The sequence below is a fragment of the Eschscholzia californica genome, unplaced genomic scaffold, assembly GCF_041429995.1.
Source record: "Eschscholzia californica isolate CP2 unplaced genomic scaffold, dmEscCali1.0.p SCAF_2, whole genome shotgun sequence".
Lineage (NCBI taxonomy): Eukaryota > Viridiplantae > Streptophyta > Magnoliopsida > Ranunculales > Papaveraceae > Eschscholzia > Eschscholzia californica.
In genome coordinates this window covers 23,521,537-23,543,732 of record NW_028238309.1, presented here as the reverse complement: position 1 = coordinate 23,543,732, position 22,196 = coordinate 23,521,537, and the positions used below count along the sequence as shown (strand labels likewise).

The 22,196-nt window shown below is 35.7% G+C and overlaps 3 long non-coding RNA genes across 8 annotated transcripts; all 3 read left to right on the top strand.

Moving 5' to 3' along the window:
* Window positions 1-4,502: 4,502 nt before the first annotated feature.
* Window positions 4,503-11,724, top strand: LOC147557020 (uncharacterized). The gene is made up of 5 exons (XR_015233778.1): window positions 4,503-5,122; window positions 9,458-9,954; window positions 10,037-10,438; window positions 10,824-10,910; window positions 11,101-11,724. It is a non-coding gene; the product is annotated as an uncharacterized LOC147557020 (long non-coding RNA).
* Window positions 11,725-12,596: 872 nt separating this feature from the next.
* Window positions 12,597-14,518, top strand: LOC147557019 (uncharacterized). The gene is made up of 3 exons (XR_015233770.1): window positions 12,597-12,872; window positions 12,968-13,093; window positions 13,548-14,518. It is a non-coding gene; the product is annotated as an uncharacterized LOC147557019 (long non-coding RNA).
* A 1,439-nt stretch (window positions 14,519-15,957) lies between these two features.
* On the top strand, window positions 15,958-21,745 carry LOC147557018 (uncharacterized). 6 transcript variants are annotated; one of them, XR_015233766.1, is made up of 4 exons: window positions 15,964-16,038; window positions 16,201-16,244; window positions 17,512-17,615; window positions 18,976-20,667. It is a non-coding gene; the product is annotated as an uncharacterized LOC147557018 (long non-coding RNA). The 6 variants fall into 6 exon arrangements; XR_015233765.1 differs by having other exon boundaries at window positions 15,958-16,038; window positions 16,201-17,615; XR_015233767.1 differs by adding an exon at window positions 21,567-21,745 and having other exon boundaries at window positions 15,964-17,615; window positions 18,976-20,629.
* The last annotated feature ends 451 nt before the right edge of the window (window positions 21,746-22,196 follow it).

Sequence of the window (22,196 nt, the reverse complement as noted above, 5' to 3'; positions counted from 1 at the left end):
AAAATTTTGACAATAGTTTTGTATAGATTGTTGTTATCTCGACTTGGTAACAAGCTTCTTCTTGATGGGATTTCTGCTTGTTCAAATGTTCTCATCAGTTAGTTCTTGACCAAAAAAAGTAAATCTTTAGGTGAAGGGAGTTTATATTAAACTGCACTATTGATTTTATTTAGTTTTGGGTTACTAATGGTTGATGCGCAATTGAAATGTTTTTATGATGTTGTAGAGAAGTCACTGTCTTTGTAAGGGAAATTGGGGTTTCTTGGTTGATCCGCAATTGATATGTTTTTATGATGTTGTAAAGAAGTCACTGTCTTTGTAAGGGAAATTGAAGTTTCTTGGTTGATACGCAATTGAAATGTTTTTATGATGTTGTAAAGAAGTAACTGTCTTTGTAAGGGAAAATGGGGTTTCTTGTTTTGACTGAAGGAGTTGTCTAGGTTAGCGTTGGTCTTTTCAGCGTTCTCTCTCAAGGGAGTTCCCATATTATGCACAGATTCCATAAAATTCTTCTCTAGTGCCATTCTATGTTGTTAACATTTAACACTTCACAATAATATTCGACGTCCAAAAACTGGCTCTCCTTGTTATCTGCATGCCTCTCGGGAAAGTTGTAGTATTACCTTTTTTTGGTTTATTGCATGGCATGATTTAAGAATCTTCCTATACCTTTTCATTTCCTTAGTCATCTGGTCCTCATATGTGTTATTTAGTAGTTTTCAGGACCACTGGTGTCTTCTGGAAACGTCTTCTTAGAAACGATTTCTGCTTGGAGGTGCACTCCAGACCTCTAATAGTCTTCTTTTCTATTAGTTATGACTTCATCTGGTAAAGGCGTTTTCTATCTTTTAACTTGCTACCTCCATTAATTTCCTTATTAGAGGAATAACAATTAAAGTAAGCATTAATTTGATTTTTGTAGGGATCTTTGAATTGGACTTACTTTAAGGAGATGTGATTTGGTTCTAACTTGTGGGGGTTTTCCTATTTTACATAGAATCCTTCTCATAAAAAAAAACATAGAATCCACAATTCGTCCCTATTGTCTTATTACTTTACATGAAAATATAGTATCCATAGATCATCTGTCTTAGTTTTTCTCATACCTGTCAGACAAAAACAGAACTATTAAATTTCATTTCTGGTTCCAAGTGTGCCATATTTTATGATTCGTGTTGTATCCACCTTAACTTGTGCGCTTCTTTTGCAATTCCTTCACTCTGTTGTAGGGATAGAAGTTATATTACGCGGGGTAGTTGTCTTGAAGTACTCTTCTTCAGTTCATTGAATATACATAGTATAGCATGATGTACCCTTCGTGTTAGGATGTGGACTGTGGAAGTGTTTTTTTAATTTCTTAGTGTTTTGGGACCTTATTTTTTGGCTTTGCTTTTTGTTTTTCCCAGGGACTCTTGTGGTTGAAGAATTATCGGCTTCAGAGACTATTTAAGATGTCTGTGATCTGATTTGGCTCATGTACATCGAGAGTGAACCACTTCTCTCAACTCGCAGTGTTTGGTTGGTGGCTTTATTATAAGTTCCCCTAACTGGTTCCTCGTTGGGCATTTTTGATTTTCCCTTCTTCAGTATTGACTATTGAAAATTTTATGCTAATAGTAGGTTTACACTCTATCTAGGTTTTCTGTTTGCTTATTTGCTCTGAATTGTTACAGTGTGCATGGTGATTTTGTTTAACCAAAAAATAAGTTTTCTCGCTGTGTGCACGATAAGATCCAACTGTTTAGGAAACTGTACACTTTCAAATTCTTCCCAATGAGCTCTTATTTATGTTTTCTAATAAGATGACCCTGTGATGCATCAGAGATGTTGGTTTTGGAACTTGAACTTGATCATCATTTTCTGTTACTGTTAATGTGGAACCTATTTGCACCTTTGGGCTTTCCTCGAAAGCTTAGGTATTCATGTTGAGTTTTTTTTAGTTTTAATGGGTACAGTTGCGGTTCTGTAATTGTAGGACATCATATTGGCCAAGATTGATCCTTTCCAATCTATCAAAATCTGTAATGAGATAAACTTTTTTTTTAGCAGTCATTGTTTTACTGCTGAGATATTTCAACCAAAAGTAGAATTCTGAGAATAGTTATGTATTGTTGTTATCTGCAGTTGGCAGCAAGCTTCTTTTTTTATGGGTTTTCAGTCTGTTCAATTTTTTTCTTGGAGTTCTTCGTGACCGAAAAGGTAAATATTTAAGTGAGGGAGATTATATTCACTGCATTATAAATTTTATTTAGTTATGTGTTACTAATGGTTGATACGTGACGTAAACGACGTTGTAGAGATGTCACTGTCTTTGTAAGGGGTTTCTTGTTTTAACTAAAGGGGTTTTATAGGTTGGCATTTTCTTTACAGCGTTCTCTTTCCCATATTATACTTCCATAAAACTCTTCTCTAGTGTCGGTTTATTCTTTTATATGAAGGTTTAACTAACTATGTCGATAACAGTTAATACTTCTCAATAATATGCAACATCCTTAGCCCTGTCCGTGTTGTTTGCATGTCTCTCGAGAAAATAGTACTAGTAACTTATTTTGGTTTATTGCATGCCATTTGTAAGAATCTTTCTAAACCATTTCCTTTCCTTTCTTATGTGGTCCTCCTGTGTATTACATGTTGGTTTCCAAGACTGGTCTTGTGGTCCTCCAGATTTCCTCTAATATTCTTTCCTTTTGATTTAGTTATGACATTATCTTTGAAGGTGTTTTCTATCTTTAACTTGCTACTTTAATGTTTTCCTTATCAGTGGAATAATAGTTGAAGCATGCACTCATTTTATTTTTGCGAGGATCTTCGAATTGGACTTCAAGGAGATGTCATTCGGTTCTCTCTTGTGGGGGTTTTCATACTTTACGTAGAATCCACAATTGTTTCCTATTGTCTATTTATTTCTTCTTTCCATGAAAATAAGTGATAGAACCGTTAAATTTCTTTTCTGGTTCCGACTTCCGAGCATCCCATATTTTAAGATTCTTGTTATATCGACCCTAACATTTGCGGTTCTTCTTGTGTAGTTCCTTCACTCTGTTATAACAGTGAAGGAATTACACATGGGTTCTTATCTTGAAGGAATTTTTCTGTAACAGCTTGCTGCATTTTTGTGTGGGTTATGCTTGTTCCAACTTCAAGATGCAGTTGGAGTTATCAGTGCTATTTGGGTATTCCTTCTGTCCAGTTTCAGATGCTCACTGGCAATCGGTATTCTAGGACTTGGATTTACGCTAATCCGCTTTTGTCGTAAAGGGGGCTTTCTACTAAAGTTTCTTTAATGGCAGTTGAGTTTACTTTTTTGCGATTTATTATCTGTTCATATTAATTTTTAGGGGTTCGCGCCTGGGGCATGGAAGTTTGCTCACAACATTTGAATTTCTTCCTGAGAAACCCTAATCCTGTTAGCTTGTTCCTTCGCATTGCTTGAAGTGGTGTAAAAACTATCATTCTGTATTATCTTCTTTTCCTAGGAGGAGAACGGCAATTCCTTCTTGCAGGAGGTTTTCTAGCCCAATTTTTTGTACATTTCCATGTTTTTATAGGGGAATATCTATGCAAACATGTTGCTTACAGTTACACCAAATTGTTTCCAGACCATGCGGATGTCTGCTTTCCACACGCAGGACTCTTTGATCCTTGGTCAATAACATGCGACATCTAAAGACCGGCTCTTCGTGTTATTTGCTTTGGCTCTCTGAAAAGTAGTAGTACTACCTATCTTTGGTTATTGCATGGCATATTTTAAGAATCTTTTTATGCCTTTTCATTTCCTAAGTTGTCTGGTCCTCCTGAGTATTATTTGTAAGTTTCTAGGATGGCTGGTGTCTTGTCGAAGCTTCTTCATAGAAATGATTTCTGTTTGGAGGTGCATGACCTTTAATATTTTTTGAAAACTTTGAACAGGCCTCTGATATGCTTTTCTTTTCAATTAGTTATGACTTCTCTGGCAATGCATTTTCTGTCTTTTAACTTGCAAGTTGCAACCTTAGTTTATTTCCTTATTAGAGAAACAACAAACAAAGCATGCATTTATTTGATTTTTGCAGGGATCTTCGAAGTGGACTTACTTTACGAAGATGTGATTTGCTTCTCTCTTTTGGGGGTTTTCCTACTTTTTGGAGATACCACAATCTTCTCTTTTGTCTCATTCCTTTCCATGAAAATGTAGTATCTATAAATCTACTGTCCTAGTTTTTCTCATGCCAGGTCAGACAAATACATAACCATTAAATTTCTTTTCTGGTTCCGATTGTGCCATATTTTAAGATTCTTGTTGTATCCATCCTAACATGTGCGCTTCTTCTTTTGTAATTCCTTCACTTTTTTGTAGGGACGGAAGTTGTTATTTCGTGCCATATTTTACTAATGAATGACATGATTTATGATTAATGATCTTGAAACCATAAATAATGGAAGAATGTCAGAAGGGTAAAATTGGTAATGAAAAAGAAAAGAAAAAAATTAATTTCTAAAGGTAAACAGACGGCAAAGTGATTTAGGGGGCTATTTTGGAAGTTGGTCATCTTTAGGGAGCCATTTTGGTGAGCTGGTCATCTTTAGGGGCCAAAATTGAGTTAACCCTTTTTATTTTATTTTGATTTTTTCGTTTGCATGGTCACTTGTTGTCCTCTCTAGTGGGGCATCAAGATAACAAGATAGATTGATTAGGAGGGATGTGCGGCTAATTTATTTGACAGTGTACATTCTCTTTTAGCTTTCTTCCTTTTTAATGTTATATTATGACGTAAGAGTTACAGCTGGATAAGTTTTGAGAAGATAACAATTATTTCTAGTTAAATGGAGTAATTCTCTTAGAGCTGAAGGTTTTCTGTCATGTTTGTAGCCGAAGGTTTTCTGTTGGATGCTGCAGATAGACCGCCTGGGTGTTTTTGTTCTAACTTGCTATTTCATTCTTTTGTGAGGTATATCTAATTTTAGCATCAAATAAACAATCTTTTCAACTACTTTCAGGGCATCCAATTTGGAAGATCACAATCTATATTTGGCTCATGTCCTGGTTGGAAGAGAATATTGGATGTCTCCTGATTTTGCAGTGTGCAAGTGTCTAATTGTGGTGAAAAGAATCAGCTTCTTGTCTTCCTCCAATACCCTCAAGGTGAACAATACCATTTAAATATCTTATGTTCTTTTTAGTTTCTAACTTGTAGAAACTGAGAAATTTGCATGTCTTTTTCGTCCACTAACATGTCGTGTGGACCCTTTTGTTGATGGTCGATACTTAAGACAACTGAGGTATACATAGAGAACTTAAATTATTTTCTTATTAGGGGTTTCTGTTTCAACTTTCATTCGGGTGGAGATGGGGGCAAGTTTTCATTTGGGTATGGATCTAAATTCTTTTTCTTTGTCTTGGACTTATTTCATTTTGGTTGGTTGTTATATGGGGCTTGGATTACATGTGGACAAGTCTAGGTTCTGAGGAGTTGTTAAAAAAAACAAAGTTGATTACTTAGATGGTGTTTTATTGGTGTGTAGGTTTTCATCTGATTCAATTGTTGAACCAATTGGTTTCCTTCTATAGGGCAGCTTAACAGAGTGTTAGCTACAAAAAATGGGATAATTTGTTGATGTTGAAAACGATAACGCTTGAACTCCCACTTGGAAATCTGTTTTTTTTCCCATAACTGATTTCTTATGTGGAAGTTATCGTTCTATTCGGTATTTTGGGCTCCGGCACTATGACAGTGCCATTAAATTGTTCCTCAGGTGTTATGAGAGTACGAACCTCAACTATGTTTGAGCATCCATTTTGATCTATGGAATGGGATTCATGTTTTTCGTGGTCAAGAACTTTCTTACCTGGTAATGTCGATTTCTTGATCGAGGTATGGGTAAACCCTTGTTTTGAGAATTGGACTTATTCCTGGGAGACATTACATTGTTTTGTGAAAGGGCTATTAGAATTTACTTTGATTTTGTGAGAATAGGGTTCTCTCCAGGGAGGAATAACCTTGTTTTGAGAATTGAGGGTTTTTTTATCTCCTATTGTAATGTTGAAGTTCTCTTCCTTACTGTTTGTTTATGAAGGTCGGGTCGTAGTTATATCAACATAGAGGGTTTTCTCGTGTCGTTTTGGTTTTCCATTTTTAAGAACTGGTTTCTTTTATTTTTAGTTAATTCTGTTGAGCTTTCTACTTTCAGTTTCTTTTTCTTTCTTCTTTAGGTGGTCTACTTGAGCTTTTATTAGTTTTACTTTCTTCTTCTGAACCTCCCTTGCTCATTTTCCACAGTGATTAGGATTTAATACATGACGAACTGGTATGGTTCTTATTTTGAAGGGAGTTTCTACTTGAACCTGTATATTTCAACCTGGATTAGAAAATTTTTTTGTCCAATTGGTAGCACACTTATATAGGATAATATGCATTTCATTATAGGTTTTTATGCTACAAGTTCCACAAAATTTCTTGTATTTTCATGAAGCCTATCTTTCTTGATATCTTTTCTGCAGCATGGAATTTGGTTGACATAGTTTCATGGTTTCTTCTCGAAGAAGGTTTGCTTTACGATTTCAGTTTTCTCTATCTACTCTCTTCCTCTTCCTTCATTTGTCAAGGTATTTGCTTACTTTTCCTCTTTCATTTTCTCTTATACTCTCTGTTAGAGTTTTTGTTGTTCCCCTTTCGTTTTATCTTTCTACTCTCTCCGTTTCTTCCTTCCTCTGTTAGGGTATTTTTTTTCCTTATTTTTCCATTTTCGTTGCAGGAACTTTCGCTGTCCAGGCGATGCTTGCAAGCGTATTTGCTATTTGACTAATCTAGGGTTTCGTGGTTAATTTGGGTTCGTTGTTTTCTGTTTGCGTTTCCAACATCTAGATTTCATTCTTTCATCGTTTCTCTGATTAGGGTAGTACAATATGGGTTGGATTTCGTTCTTGATCATTATATTTCTTCTGCAGATTCCATAGTTATTCAATTTTGGAGATTTCCATCGTCAGTTGGATTCAACTACGAAAGGGATTCAAGTTTGTATTTGATATGAAAGGGGGTTATTTTTTTATTAATAATTAGTTTTTAATGGCTTTAGAGAATGATTCTGATGCCAATCTTTTCATGTCTATGGTGGTGGTTTCACATCAGAATCACCTTCAATACTTGCTCTAGTGGTGGTTTCAACCAATAACAGTTTATTGATTTGATTGCTCTTCAGGGGGAATTCTTCCAATTGAGCCCCAGTTGCATAGCTTGGGAGGAAGCTTTCGGCAAATAGTAAGATTAGCTGTGTTAATGTATTTGGATATGTCAGGTATACAAACTTAAACATAATCTACTTTTTCTGGTACTGCTAATCTGAGAACTTTATTTGCTTTGGATTTTTCTTTACAAAAGTTTAGGTATCTGTTTGTGTTAATTGTATCGCTTTGGTTTCCATAGGTTGCATAAAGCTCTCCCATATCGTTGGTTTATCCTTCTGCGTCAGGGTTCACCTATTTATGTTAATAACTTTTAATCTATTGATTGGTCCAGCTGTCCATGTGTTTCTCATGCCCCACGGGAAAACATTACTAATATATATTCTTGGTTTTTTTCTATTGAGCCATTATTTTTTAATCTTGCAATATTTTCCACTCCGTGCAGTCTTCCATTATGTTATTTTTCGGTTTGGAGGACGAGTTGGTGTTTTCTTAACCTGCTTCTTTAATTTTTATCCATGTTAAAGGAATAAATTTGTGCATGCAAAATTCATTGGATTTTCCGAGGGAAATCTACAAATTAGATACTCCAAGGAGATATGATTTGGATGTCTCCTAGGGGGTTTCCTGTTTTCATCATTAAGGGAACCAAATACCCAAAGACCTAGCTATCCGTGCTTTTCTCAAGCCCCTTAGGGAAACAGTGACTATTACGTTTTACTTTCATTCCTTAACATGTGATGAACTCCTTTTCTTTTTCGATTTGAGGAAGATTGGTGTTTAGAGGAGACGTTAGTTTCTTTTCTTTAAATTTCCATTCAAATTTGCCTCTTAGGGTTCCCTCCTTTCCAATTACTAATGCATTTTTATTTGGAAGGGGGTTTCGTCAATTGCCTTTTCAAACTTTTCCTTGTTAGAGGGGTAGTTATATAAGCATGAAAAGTTCATTTGTTATATAAGCAAGGACACATTACGTTGTTTTGTGAAAGGAATATTTCAACTCGCTTCTTTGATTTTGTGAGAATAGGACTTTCTCTAGGGAGGAATAACCTTGTTATAAAAAAATTGAGGATTTTTTTTATCTCATATTGTTCTGTTGAAGTTCTCTGTCTTATTGTTTGTTTATGAAGGTGTTAGTTATACATACATAGAAATGGTGAATTTATTGAATACCTTTTTGGGAACCGGCAGTATCTATTCTCACATCGTCGTGGTTTTCCATTTTTGAGGACTGGGTTGGGGTTTTGTTAATTGAACTTTCTGCTTTCAGTTTCTTTTTCTTTCTTTCTTTCTTTAGGTGGTCTGCTTGCACCTGTATATTGCAACCTGGAGTTAAAATTTGATAATGTCTTTGAAGTGATTGTTGTTTTTTCCAGTTGGTAGCACACTTCTACGGGGAAATATGCATGGAGTTAGAGGTTTTTCAGTTCATTGTCAATACTGAAATATCAAATATGCAATATGATAAGTTTCACAACTCTACAGGGAAGTCAATTTCAAGCGGATTATTTAGAGTGTATTTGGTTTTTGTGTAGTTTTTTATCAGGTTCGAATGTTTACCAATAGCTATTCCTTCACTTTACATAGAGTACAGGCAATTCCTTTCTCCTTTTTGGAAGTCTTTGCACTTTGTATCTGGTCGTAACCTGTTTTGTGAAGGGTGTTCAGTGTCTATTAACTTGATTTTTCAATTTTTTTCATTGTTACAGGGGTAGTTATAGAAGCATGAAAAGTTCATTTCTTTTTATTTGCATTGAGAATCATTTGAGTTGATTGTTGGTTTCTCTAGTTGGTTACCTGCTTCTTCTCAACAAGATATCAGTCTATTGATTTTCTTTTTCGTGGGAGGGTTTTGGGACCCAAAATGTAAATCTTTCGTGGAGTGTAGCTTGTGCAATCCTTCCAATTTTCTTAGTTCATTGTTACTAATCTAATATCCATTGTTAAAAGTTTCACGATGTTATAGAGGAAAGTTGATGTCTTCGGGAGGAAGATTGGGCTATCTCTTTTGTCTGAGCGGGTTTTCTATTTCACATCGGTTCCACAATGTCCATTCTTTATCAGTCGTCGTTTGTAACTGTATGAGGTTGTAACAATGAATTTACTTAACACTTCTTCAGGAGCCTAAAATACTCAAAACTACTCTCGCGTCCTAATGGTGATCTATTAAAGGGCTAGGTTCTTTTTATTTTTTGAAAAAGGGTTTATCTAATTGAACTTTCTTCTTTCAGTTTTTTTTTTCTTTCTTCATATCTTCTTGGATTGATTTACGTATTTGTTTTGTGTTCTCTTTCTGAGGTATCGATGTGATGGGATCATGGGACGACTTGTCTTAGTTTTTCATGTTAACGTCAGAGAGGCGATGGGTTAAAAAACCACACTAGTTCGTTTCTTTTTACGGTGTTTTCAATAGATATAAGTACTCATTTGATTCTTATTGGTTTGCTAGGATGATCGGGGTCAACTTTGTCAAATCACCTGTGTGAAGGGCCATTTTGTTTGACTTGCTTCTGTGATTTTTGTCCTTTTTAGAGAAACTATAATTAATGGAAGCAAAATAAAATTGATGTTTTTCAGGGATTTGCAACTTGGGCCAATTCCAAGTAGACACGACCTAGTTTTCGCTCCTTCTGGTTACTTTTTCCTCATTTCTAGGGGATTAACAAATCTTGTTCTCTTAATTGATAGGTTATTTATTTGACTATTGAGTACATGCAATTTCTTTCTTCTTATTCTAGGGACTGCATTGGAGGTTGTACTCTGTACCTGTTTGCATCGATTTAGGAAACAGTAAGGTTTGATTGACCCCTAAAAACTTAATTTTTTTATTAGTTTCACTTTTGTTCTTCTTTTGAACTCCCTTCCTCATTTGTGCAGCGTTGTGAGGCTTTAACCGTTGAAGAACCGGCATGGTTCTTTCTTGAAGGAAGTTTTCTGTTGCTAAATTTTTATTTTTAGGTTATGTTCGTTGCGACAGCTACAAGATGCAGTTGGCTTTAACAGTGCTATTTGCGTGATTTTGCTGGTCCAGGTTCAGATGATCGCTCACATTTGGTATATTAGGACTTGGATTTAAGCTGACTTGTTCAACTCAAGGGGTTTTCTACTTTTTGTTCTCCTTAAAGCTTAGTTTACAATTTGTCGATTTTTCCTACCGTCTTAAAAATTCCTTCACCTTCTAGGATTTGGCGCCTGTAGCGGTATGGAAGCACTCTCCTGTTAGCAGGTGTAGTGTTCGAATGAGTTGTTTCTAATTACTAATGAGTTGTTTATGAAAGGGTGTTTTCTCTCTTAACTATTTCAAATTTTTTCACAGTTATAGGGTAGTCGTCGAAGCATGAAAATTTCATTTCTTTTGATTTGCATTTTGAGCATCTAAATTTGGTTAGCTTTTATATTTGATATAGGACGGTGTTATTAGTTCACTGATATTCACTTTTTAATGGCTTTTTATCTCTCTTAACTTGCTTTTTCAATTTTTTTCACTGTTATAGGGGTAGTCATCGAATCATGAAAAGGTCATTTGTTTTGATTTTCATTTTGAGCATCTAAATTTTGTTAGCTTTTATATTTGATATAGGACAGTGCTATTAGTTCACTGATATTTACTTTTTAATGGTTTTAGATATTGTTCTGATGCCGATCTTATCATGACTATATGCAGGAGAAAATCTACATCCGGATGAACTTGCGTGCTTGCTAAGCTGGTGGTTTAAACCAGCAACAGTTTATTAATTTGATTTTTCTTCAGGTAAAGCACATTTATAGTCATTCTATTGAGCCTATGCTATGTGGTCTCCAACGTAGATTTCGGGGAAACCGCAAGGTCACTTTGTTGATGTAGATTTCAGGATATGTCAATATAGAAACTTTTGACATTTACAAGTCTCTCTGTAACTGTTAATCTAGAATTTTTTCTCGCCTTTGGTTATTCTTCACAGATACGTAAGTATACTCTCTGGATTTGTTCATGCTAGCCTATATAGTTGCTTTGACATAACTTTAGAACATCATCTTGGTGAGCGGAAGGTTTATCCTTTTGTTTAATATCTTCAAAATCTATGACCACCAAATTCTGATAAGGATTGTTTTTTGGGTATATTTGCTCTGACATAACTTTAAGCCTTTGTCATTGGAAGGTCGTCTGTGTTTTTCTCCTCCCCTAGGGAAACTTTGCTGGTTTCTAGTGTGCAATATATAAAGAATCTTGGTAATTTTCATTTCCCGATATTTGGAGTCCTCCATTGCGTTAACTGTTGGTTTTCTTGAAGGAGATCTTCCTGTCGAAATTTCCATTCGATTTGCTTTTTTACTTACTAATGCATTGTTTATTTGGAAGGGGGTTTGCTGTCACTTGTTTTTTCATTCTTTTCCTTGTTAGAGGGGTAGTCATAGAAGCATGAACAGTTCATTTGTTTTTTCACTGGGATGTGAGAACTGGACTTACTCCAGAGAACATTACATTGTTAATGAAGTAACTGGGTATTCCGATTCTTTATTGTCCAAAAGAAGCCTTCTTTTTTATCGTTTGTTTATGAAGGTGTTAGTTATGTAAATAGACAACATGTGGGTTTTAATCCCTTTTGCCATGAGCTGTGGGTTTCAATCCCACAAAAGAACCAAGAGGGGTCTGTGGGTTTTAATCCCACAAAAGAACCAAGAGGGGTCTGTGGGTTTTAATCCCTTTTGCCATTTGCTGGTCCATTTGAAAAGCTAGAAAGGATAGCATTTTTAATGATTTAGCTCATAGTCTTATAATAGAAGCGGAAGATGTCCTAGGTCTCCTATTCCTCTAGAGTAGAAATATTGGTTGAGCTCATAATTTGTTCTTTTTTTTTTATTTCATTTCTAGTTGAGAGGATATCATGAAGTAACACATCTTCATCTCTGATTCCACCAATTCTTTTGTACTTTCTCCTTTCTCTAATTAATTCAAACTTTTCAAAAAAAAAGTCATGTAAATAGACATAATGGATCTACTTAATACTTTTTGCAAAGGGTGATCAATTTCAGGGCTAGGCTCTTTTGTTTTGTGGAAAGGGTGTTACCTGATTGAACTTTCCATATTTCAGTTTCTTTTCTTTCTTCATATCTTCTTGAATTGTTATATATGTTCTTTTCGTTCTCTTTCTCAGGCATCTCTTTGTTGGGGAGGCTATTCTTAATTTGCAATGTAAAATGTCAGAGAGGCGACGCGTGTTCCTGTATTTTTAGGGCCTTTTCTGTTATAATTACTCATTTGATTTTATTGGTCTGGTACGATGATTGGTGTCAGCTCTGTCAAGTTAACTGTGTGAAGGCGCTTTTTGAACTTCTTTTATTTTGTGAGAATAGGACTTTCTCTAGGGAGTAATAACCTTATTTGTTTCTTTATGAAAGTGAATTTATTGAATACTTTTCTGGGAACCTGCAGTCTCTAAAGCATTCTTGTGGTTCTTTTATTTTCTGTGACAGGTTTTGTTGACTGATCTTTCTGTTTTCAGTTTCCTTTTCTTTCGTCTGTAGCGTGCTATATTATAAGATTCTTGCTCTATCTTGTAATTACCTAACATGTGATGAACTCCTTTTTGGTTTGGTTTCCAGGTTGACAGGTGTTATAGGGACACACTAATTTATTTTCTTAGAAGAGATTTTGTTGTCTGAGGTCCAAGCCAGTTTGATTCTTGGGTTTAGTTCTTTTGAATTACGAAGGAGTTTCTTATATTGGAAGCAGGTTTTCTCCCTCACTCTCTCTTTGTTTTTTCAGTTTTTGTACTTGTGAGAGATGTGTTTGTAGAAGCATGAAAAGTTCATTTCTATTTTTCACAGGGATGTGAGAATTGTGCTTATTCTAGGGAGACATTACATTGTTTGTGAAATGCAGGGTGAAAGCTGATCTCTATTGTCCTATAGAAGTCTTCTTCCTTATTCTTGCTTTAGCAAGGTGTTAGTTATGTAAGTATTAAATAATGAATCTAGTTGATACTATTTCAGGAGCCTACAATACTAAAAAGTACTTGCGTCCCAATGGTGATACTAGGTTATTTAATTTTTGAAAGGGGGTTATCTAATTGAACTTTTTTCTTTCAGTTTTGTTTCTTTCTTCATATCTTCTTGAAGTGATTGATACTTCGTTTTTGTTTTTGTTTTGGTTCTTAGCCTGATTCTGACATGTTAATGTTAAGAGGCGATGGGTTAAAAAGCCATTCTAGTTCGACTCGTTCTGGGTGTTTTCAATAGTTGTATGAACTCACTTTATTCTATTGGTTAGGAAGACTGGGGTCAACTTTGTCAAGTTAACCATGATTAACGGAAAGCCAAATCAATTTATTTCTGAACTTGCTTCTTTGATTTTTGTTCTTGTTAGAGAAATTATGATTAACGGAGGCCAAATGAATTGATTTTCCAGGGATTTGCAACTTGGACCTCCTCAAAGGGTACGCGATCTAGTTTCCTATACAGGGAGTTTTCCTGATTTACTTAGTTACATAAGTATTCTCATAATTGCTGCTATGAGTTGTTAACACATCATTACCTATCCAAATATTCTTCAAGAATCTCCAATATTCAAAAATCTGGTCCCCGTTTTGCCTTTATGCGCGAATACTCTACCGAATTTTGAAACATTGTTTCATGTCCATCTGGCAACGATACAATATAAATTTCCTTCACAATTTCTAATATGCTCTATTAAGAACCTTGCTCTATCTTACGAGTTATGACCCGCTAACATGTGAATTCCTCCTTTGTGTTTGTTGGTCAAGGATGAGTGGCGTCTTGAGTCGACTTCAATTACATCTCTTTGAGAGGATTCGCCTTAGAGAGATTTGCCTTAGAGAGGATTTGTCTGTTGAATTTTGTTAGGATTTGCCTCTATGATTCTGTCCTTTATAATCACCAATGAGTTGTTTATCTTGGAAGGGTGGTTCCCGTCTTTTAACTTTCTTCTTTGATTTTTAACCATGTTAGGTGGAGTAATCATTGAAGCATGCAAAGTCCATCTTTTTTTTGCCAGGGGTGTTTTCCTATCTTCTGTTGTTCTATAGTTTTCTTCCTTATTTGTAGTTTATGAAGGTGTTAGTTACGCAAATATAGAAACGGTGAAACTAGTGAATTCATTTCAGTGAAGTCGTTATGGTGTTCTATTTGAGAACTGGGTGCTTTTGTTTTCTGTTAACTGAGTCTTTTTCATTGAACTTTCCTCTTTCGGTTTATTCATTAGGTGATTCATTAGGTGGTCTCTTGAATTGACAGAAATAATTTATTTTCGTTATTTTTATCAGGGATCTTCGTGATGGAATGGTAAGTCCTATTCTGCCATAGTCTATTGGTTTGCTAGGAAGATTGTGGTCATCATTGTCAAAGTTATATGAAGGGGGCTTTTGAACTTGCTTCTTTGATTTTTTTATCCATGTTGGAGAAGTTTTAGTTAAATGCCATATCACTTGACGTCTCCAGGGATATACAACAAGACACAATCTGGTTTCCTCTCAAGGGTGTTGAGAGTGTTATAACCTAAGGCCAGCGCTTTGGGGAAAGCTAAATAGTTTCCGGGGTGTGAAGACTTGGTCAAAATTGGTCAATTTTGTTTGACAATTTTATTTAGGGGGAAAGCAAAATACTTCTCCACCTCAGCTCTCTCTCTCTCTCCACACGGCGACCTAATCGGAGAAGACAGAGGTGAGGTGGAGAGAGAGTGAGGTGAGGTGGAGAGAGAGTGAGGTGAGGTGGAGAGAGAGAGTGAGGTGAGGTGGAGTGTTTTTTTTTATTTCCCCGGAAAATTTCTAAAATTCTACATATTCCCTTTAAAATTTCACACCCCGGAAACTATTTAGCTTTCCCCAAAGCGCTGGCCTAACCTAATTACCTACCCTAATATATTTTAGGTGTCTGTCACATTTAAAAATCTGCTTCTTGTCTTCCTCTTGTGCCTAGGCAAAACACTATCATTTAACTGTAGAAGCATGGAAGTTCATTCCAAGAGGACATTATAATGTTTTGTGAGTGGTCTTCTTGTTTACTTGGATGTTTCAATTGAAATTACCTTCCAGTGAGCGATATCTATTATATGCTTCCTGTACTATGAGGGTGTTCGTCCATGGTTTTTCTTTTCGAGGGTTTCGTAGTTAATTTTGTGTTGTTTTTTGTTTGCGTTTTGAACATCTAGATTTGATTCTTTAATCTTTCTCTGATTAGTCGTAGTATAATACGGCTTGGATTTTCGTTCTTGATAAGTTGATTGCTTCTGCAAATAGTATTCAATTTTGGAAATTTCGATTGCCACTGGATTCAAATACAAATATTTTTTTTATAATAAATTCTTCTCTTAGGGTGTTAGTACCATCATCGATCCAAATATTTTCAGGAATCTGTCATATTCAAAAATCTGATTCCCTTCATCCTCTTGTGTCGTACAATATCACTTACATGTTTGCTTTTTATTTTCTAGCTTGCATATATTGACAAATTTGCTCTATTTTCGTTCCCTAACATGTTGTGTCTGGACCCTTCTCTTAATTGCTGGTATTTTAGGTAAACTGAGGTTTATGGAGAGAAATCAGTTTTGTCTCAAGTTTCATTCAGGCAACAGGTTTGTTTCTGAAGTTTATTTTTTGCATGAAGTTGCTTCCGAAGTTTCATTTGGGTATACCTTTAACTTTTATGTGTTGTAGTTATTAGGTGTGTTTTCTTTAAGTGTCTTGGTCTGGCTTCATCTTGGTGGCTTGTCTTGTATGGATTGAATACATCTAGAGTCTGAAGGGTTTTTCTCTATCAAGTTGATTATTTAAATGGGTATATTTTTTTTGTAGGTATATACCGTATATCTTCACCTTATTACAGGGACAACGTTATGGAGTGTTAGTTTGTCAAAATCTGACGATGCGCTGATGTAGAAAAGAGTAATACTTTAACTCTCACCCTAAAATCTGCTCACTTTTTTTATTGGTTGTATATATATTGTCTTATCAGTTTCTCTTTTCTTCCGCTCAGTCTGGTTACTTTTTCCACATTTCGAGGGGATAAATTAATTTTGATCTCTGAGCTGTATTACTTATTTACAGATGATGGGATCTACTTGGAGAAGCGATTTGTTGTTGTAAAGAAGGTTTTATGTGCTAACTTGGTTCTTTAGTTCGTAGGTTCTTTATTTGACTATTGAGTACATGCAATTTCTTCCGCCTTATTCTAGGGACTCCGTTGGAGGTTTTAGCATACCGTACCTGGTCACGCCGATTTTTTTCAGCAGTAATGTTTTGATTGACCCCTAAAAGCTTAATTTCTTTTCATTACTTTCAGTTTCCTTCCTCTTCTAAACCTCCCTTCCTCATATTCCCACGGTGATTAGGGTTTAACTCTTGGAGAACTGGTAAGGTTCTTCTTTTGAAGAAGGGAGTTTAGTCCTTGTTCCATCGGAGTAAGTTTTTGTTTTTGGTTTATGATCGTTCAGATGATCACTGGCATTTGATATTCTAGGACCCGGATTTAAGCTGAGGTTGTTTAATCGTAAGGGGGTTTTCTACTTTTTGCTTTTGTGAAAGCTTAGTTTACAATTCGTCCATCTTTGCTAGCGTATTAAATTCCTTCACCCTACTTTTAGGATTTACCGCCTGTTGCGGCATGAAAGTGTTCTCATCATAAAAAGTGTGGTGCTCAAATTTCTTCCTTAAAATTGGTCTGAAACTTTTGTTTCTTTGTCTTTTTTATCTTTGAGTGCATTGAATTTTTGTATTGCCGCGGTATCTTTACAACATACTCTTAGAAAAATTGCATCAAACTATTCGAGGAAATGGCCGTGGATGTTTGCCATCCAACACTCATCTTCATCCTCCATATTCAAGGACTACACATCGCGTTGAAACATGACTTGGTCTTACTTGAGGGAGTCGTTACTTTAGGTTGTTTGTGTAGCAGTGTGTTAATCCTTTCTTTATTTTTAGGAATTCGCATTATGGTAGTTGCTGCTGTCCGCGATTAAGAGAAACATTTTGTGTTCTCCTGGTGGCTTATGTCTTGTTTGCACCATCTGGTCGGGATTTCCTTAATATCTTGGGGAATTGTTCTTTCTGCATTCTTTGTTTTTCTGAGGATTTTAGGTGAAGATTTGAAAGTTATAACTTGCGCTCGTCTTCTTTTGTGCGACGTATGTATTTTCCAATTGAAGGCATACAGTTTCCTGCTATTACTTCAGGGTGCATGATTTAGACAATCACAATCTATATTTGGGTCGTGTGCTGATGTGAAAAGAACAATTGGCTGTCTCTTTTCTATTTGCTATTTGTATGTCTCCTGTGATTGGTTATGTGAAGTTACTTTTTTTTGTTCCAGGAGGATAAGGGTATATTGCTTTCTTTAGTTCTGTCTTCCTTTTGCAGTTATATGCTGACTGGTGTTCCAGTTCTAGTGGATTTGTGATATGATGAGGATCTGCCGGCTCGTTTCTTGTCCAGTCTTAGCAGGAGTTAAAGCTTCTAGCCAGGTCCTTTACCCTTTGCTTCCTCCTTTTTTTTTCTTTTTTCATCTTCTGAAAGTGCTAATTGATGTTAGATATGTCGGTATGGAAACATGAACATGACTGTTTGTGAATCTTCTCGTGGTGATGGGTATTGCTGTTTTGCGTACTTTATGACATATTGGTCATTGGAAGGTTTTTGTGGTTTGAAATCTTTATAATGCTTTACAACTATATAGTGTTATTTTTTTGGTTTCGAGGACGAGTTAGTGTGTAGTGGAGACGTTAGACGGGATTTTCTGCCGTATGAAGTTTACCTCTTTGTCCTTTTCAATTTACCTCTAGAATTAGTCCATGTTAAAGATCTATGTTGGAGTGTGCAAAATGCATTTGATATTCCCGAGATGTGAGAATTGGACTCCTCCCAGGGAGGCATTTCCCTGTGTTATGAATTGAGGGGGTTTTCCTTCTTCTATTGTTCTATACATTCTTCTTCCTTATTAGTGGTTTAAAGAGGTGCTAATTATGCAAATACAGAAACAATGGATCTTCCGCAGTACCCAAAGTATCAGTATTCTCGTGTCGTAGTAGTGTTCTATTTAACGACTAGGTTCTTTTGTTTCCTGCGAAGGGGGTTTTCTGATTGACCTTCCCTCTTTTAGTTTCTTTTTCTTTCTTTATGAGGTCTAATGGAACTCTAAGACATAATTTATGTTCCTTTTCCTTCTTAGGGATCTTCATATTGGGATGGTCAGTCCTATTTAGCCAAGTTTATTGGTTTTCCAGGAGGATTGTGTTCAACATTGTCAAGTTTCCTGTGTGAAGGGCCTCTGAACTTAGCTTCTTTGGTTCTTATTCTTGTTGGAGAAGTTACAATGAACACATGCAAAACCATTTCTTGTCCCTAGGGTGATCTAGCATCGTTTTTAGGTGGTTTTCCTGATTTATAATGTATAATTTCCTGATTTATAATGTATAATTCTTCTTTGAGGGTGTTGAGTGTGTCATTACCTAATTAGCTATCTAAACATTTCAGGAACGTGGTCATATTCAAACATCTGGTATCCCGTCAACCTCTTGAGTCTTGTTTACCTTTCGGGAGAAATAGTATCCCTTAAATTTCTTCTGTCTTTTTGGTTCTAGCATCGTTTTTAGGTGATCCAGCATCGTTTTTAGGTGGTTTTCCTGATTTATAATGCATAATTTCCTGATTTATAATGTATAATTCTTCTCTGAGGGTGTTGAGGGTGTCACTACCTAATTAGCTATCTAAACATTTGAGGAACCTGGTCATATTCAAACATCTGGTATCCCGTCAACCTCTTGAGTCTTCTTTACCTTTCGGGAGAAATAGTATCACTTAAATTTCCTGTCTTTTTGTTTCTAGCTTGCATAACTTGAGGAATATGCTCGGTCTTCCACTCCCTAACATGTTGTCTGGATCCTTTCCCTAACTGCTGGTATTTTAGGACAACTGAGTCTTTCTTTACGGAGGGAAGCCGGTGCGTCTCAAGTTTCGATTCGGAAGCGGATTTTGTGCCCAAGCCTCATATGGGTATACCTCTAGACAATTCTGTGTTGTAGTTGTTAGTTGTCTTTTCTTTTGCGTGGCTTGGACTTCCTTCACATTGGTCGATTGTCTTGTAGGGACTGAAACGGGTAGAGCCGGAAAGATTTTTCTATTTCAAGCTGATTATTAAGAGAGGTATTTATTTTTTGTGTAGGTTTTTATCACATTCGAATGTTGACTAATAGTTATTCCTTCACTCTTTTTACAGGGGCAACGTTAAGGATTGTTAGTTTATAAAAATCGAACGATATCCTCTTATAGAAAAGAGTAACACTTGAATTCCCACTCTGAAATCTGCTTTCTTTTTTTGAATGTGGAAATATTGTCTCATCTTCAGTTTTTCTGTTGTTCCACTCAGTCTGGTTACTTTTCTCTCATTTTGAGGTGATAAATTAATGTCGATCTCTTAGCTGTATTACTTAGTTGATAGGATCTACCTGGAGAAGAAATTTGATTGTTGTTGTAAAGGAGGATTTATATGCTATCTTGGTTCTTTAGTTCATATGTTCTACCCGAAGATCAGCTTTCCATGCTTTTCTCATGTCCTTGGGAATTACTTATCAGTTTTCAGCTAAGAATCTTCTTATATCTTTCCATTCCCTAACATCTGATGAATTCCTTTTTCTGGTTCAGAGGATAACAGTTGTTACGGGGAGACGTTAATTTAATTTCTTAGAAGAGATTTTCCTGTCCAAGGTCCAAGCCGTTTTGCCTTTAAAGTTTTGTCCTTTTCAATTACTAAGTAGTTTTTTTTTTATAACTGAAGGGGTTTCTCTCTCTCACTCTTTCTCTCTCTCTCTCTCTCTCTCTCTTGCTTTTTCAATTTTTATACTTGTTAGAGAGGTATTTGTAGAAGCATGAAAAGTTCATTTATTTTTTCTCAGAGATGTGAAATCGTACTTATTCTAGAGAGACTACATTGTTTTGTGAAATGCAGGGTTTTCCATTGTCCTGTAGAAGTCTTGTTCCTTATTATTTCTTTATGAAGGTGTTAGTTATGAAAATATAGAAACAATGAATCTACTTCGTACTTTTTCAGGACCCTACAATACTGAAAAAGTACTCTACCTTCCCAATGGTGATCTATCTGACGACTAGGTTCTTTTTATTTTTGAAAAGGGGGTTATGTAATTAGACTTTCTTCTTTCAGTTTCTTTTCTTTCTTCATATCTTTTTGAATTGATGTACGTATTTGTATTTGTTCTTGTTCTCTTTCTCAGGCATATCTTTGACGGGACGTCTAGTCTTATTTTGCCATGTTAATGTTAAAGAGGCGATGGGTTAAAACGCCATTCTAGCTTGTTTCATTCAAGGGGCTTTTTAAACTTGCATCTTTGATTTTCATCCTTGTTGGAGAAAGTTTCTAACTCAACGAAAGCAAATTGATGTTTTCCAGGGATTTTTAACTCGGACCAACTCAAAAAAGACGCGTTATAGTTTCCTCCGGAAGGGGATTTCCAGATTTATCTTGGTACGTAAGTATTCTCTGTATGAGGGAGTTAATACATAATTACCTAATCCAATTTTTTTCAAGAATTTTTGTTATTCAAAATTCTGCTTTCCTTTAGCTTAGGCTTTTTTTTGGAAGAACAATACCATTTAAATTTCTTTTGTTCTCTTGTAATTTCTAGCTAGCATAAAAATTGAGGAATTTTCTTTAACAATTCGTCCGTAACATGTCGCGTGGACCCTTTCTCTAGTGTTGGTATTCTAGGACTACAGTGGTGTACAGAGAAGCTAATTTATCTTCTTAAAAGGGGTTGCAGTCTGAAGTTAAATGTGAGTTTTGGTTCTCTTAAGCGAGTTTTCAATTTGAAGTTGATTATTTCGTGGGGTTTTTGTTTTGTGTGTTTCTTACTGATTCAATTGTTGAGCAATTGGGATTCCTCCACTTGTCATTGGGACAGCATTGTGGAGTGTTAGCTACTACAAATCGGATAATTTCCTGGTGGAAAATAGTAGCACTTGACCTGAAATCTGTTTTTCTTTTTTAATTGATTGTTGCAGTGGAAGTTATCTCCCAGTGGGGGATATCTATTCCATGCTTCCTGTACTATGACAATGCCTTTCCATTCTTTCGTTTTCAACTAATCTAGGTTTTGTAGTTAATTTGTTTTTGTTGCTTTTGGTTTGCGTTTCAAACATCTAGATTTGATTCCTTCATTGTTTCTCTGATTAGGCGCACTATAATATGGGTTGGATTTTCATTCTTGATCAGTTGATTGCTATTGCAGATTCGATAGGTACTCAATTTTTCAAATTTCGATTGTCTTTAGGTTCAACTACAAATTGGGTTCAAGTTTGTATTTGATATTGAGGGGGGTAATTAGTTCAGTCATAATTACTTTTTGATGGCTTTAGATACTGATTCTGATGTTGATCTTATCGTGTCTTTTTTCTTGATGAAGTGATCTTATCGTGTCTACAATCATAGACTCATGTTCTTCCAGTTGAGCCTCAGTTCTGTGGCTTGCAAGGAAGATTTCAGGCGGACAATAAGATCAGCTGTGTCGATGTATCAGATATGTGAGTATAGAAACTTAAACATGATCTACTTTTTCAGTTATTGTTTATTCTAGAATCTATTCTCGATTGGGTTTTCTTTACAGACGTTTAGGTTTTTGTTCCGTTCGTGCTAATGGGTATGCCAGGTTTCCCATAACTTAATGACATCTTGGTTATCTGTATAATTTAACCCGCAGTTAAAGTTTGAGAATGGGTATGCCAGGTTTCGCATAACTTCTTTTTTTTTTTTTGAAAATTTGAATTAATATTAAAGAAGAAAAGAGACTATACAAAGTGGAGGGAGGCTATCGGATTCCTCACGAAATCCACGCCTCCCAATTACAGACTATGTCTACAAACGACGAATGACTAAATTTAGGTAGACCCTTCGCCCATACGAAAATAAGCGATTTTACATCATCCACGTCTAGGCTCGTGTTACTATTAGCATCCTTGAAAATTCTATTGTTACGATCCTTCCATATGCTCCAAACTATCGCCGCTGGGATCATATTCCATATTTCCATTCTTGC